We start from the raw sequence: 1910 nt of genomic DNA, 5'->3' as shown, positions 1-1910 counted from the left end.
CTGACATCGAAATTTTCGATATTTGTTTTAAGTCTAAAATAAATGCCAGTTAAGCATTTTGTGACATTTATGTGATCTGTGGCGACATTTTTAAAATGTCGTCATAGCCTTATTTTCTTGTAGTGAATCAGCAACGTTCGCTCTGATACCATGTGAGATTTGCAAATGAAAAGAGAGAAATTGAAGAATTTCAGTTAGACGAACCCTAGAATGTTCGAGAGAGAGAGAATTATTTGAAAAAAATATGAGCTTCATTCATTATTAAAAAGGTGTCTGTACAAGTATAATACCCGGTCCTTATACAAAAAGAATACAACCAAATAAATAGTCGGCCTTTACATATTGGAGTTGCTACTATGTTGGGACTTCAGCACGTCTATCAATTGGGCCATCTGTGCTATCTATGATAACACCCCCTCAAGCTTTGGGGTGAGAGAACTTCCAGCAAGATTGTGTGGAACACCAGACAAGGATTTAGTGAAAATATCGGCCAGTTGAGATGAAGAGGAGATGAAATGAAGAGAAATCAAACCATCTCAAGCTTCTTCCGCACAAAATGACAATCAAATTTAGGGAAAGGGTTGCGTGATTTTGAGGTAAAGCAGTACGTGAAATCGATTCTCTTGGGGCTTAGTGTTATTCACGGGAGAGGTTTCGTTCACCTTGATATTAAACCGGATAACATTCGCGAAGTTGCCAAAATTGCTGATTTTGGGTTCACGAAGAAGGTTGGAGTGAGGAGTCAGAAAATAAAGAGCGGACTCAAGGGAACACCTATGTACATGGCACCATAATCAGTTCTTCGTAACGAGTACGAACCTGAAACCGATATTTGGGCTTTTGGGTGCACTGGCTTTGAGATAGTTACAGGGAAGACAATGTCGGATTGCAGTGAAGCCGACGACGTTGTTTATTTATTGTGCAAAATTGGAATGGGATCACCGGATTTGCAGAACAAAGGTTTGTCAAAAGAAGCTGAAAATTTTTTGAAAAAGTATCGTGTTAAGGAGCCGAGATCGCTATGGACTGCTGATATGCTATTGAAGCATCCTTTCCTTTCATCTGAGCAAACAAGGAAAAAGGAACTCAACCCACTTTTGTTTATAGAAATTGCTAGAGGAAGTGATCGATTGATTGATGATTTTCGCAATAGTACGGAGATGGATAAGCTAAAACCAATGAAGTTGTTGAATAGCAGATCCAACAAAAGAAGAAAGTTACTGGAAGGTTGCTGATTATCAATTTTGATTGGAATTATACAAATGTAAAGAAAAACAATTGTGTGTTTTGGGTTACGTAGGCAGCCTGTTAGAAAAAAAAATGATCAGGTCGAGTCCCTTGTATTAATTAAACAAAAACAATTGTGTGTTTGGTTCTCTTTATAATTGAACAATCTGTACAAAGAGGCTTTTTTGCCAAGTAAATTTGGCTAGCAATAATTGTTGTGTATTCTTTCCAATGTATTGCAGAGTTATGTTTAATCTTTTTCTTGGATCATGTCAGAATCAATTAGTTCACTAAGAAATCTCAAACAAGTTTTCATATGCTTGGCAAGAATGCATGTGAAGACTGTGAGACGGAACAATTGGAAGTTCAGCCAACAGTTGTCAGCAAGCCTCTTTTGTATGCAAAATTAAACGAAATGTTAATTTAGCAATTGGTTCCTAAAAGAGTTATTGTAACTAAGAAAGTAAAAGAAGATTGACATTCTCTATAAAAGCTGTCATTCTCTTATGTAGGCTGGACGGTAACATATTTATCATCTGCATTAGCACAGTGGCTCAAACCTTAGATATAGTGCCATTTCCTCTAGCAATAGGAACATGAAGCCAAAATTTAGCTAGCACTTCTCTCATCACACCAGTTGTTAAAACTACAGCTGCTGCGAAAGACAATTCACGAATATTAGA

The sequence above is a fragment of the Nicotiana tomentosiformis genome, chromosome 12, assembly GCF_000390325.3.
Source record: "Nicotiana tomentosiformis chromosome 12, ASM39032v3, whole genome shotgun sequence".
In the NCBI taxonomy this organism is placed as follows: domain Eukaryota; kingdom Viridiplantae; phylum Streptophyta; class Magnoliopsida; order Solanales; family Solanaceae; genus Nicotiana; species Nicotiana tomentosiformis.
The sequence above is the reverse complement of the archived record's forward strand: the minus strand, read 5'-3'. Positions refer to the sequence as shown.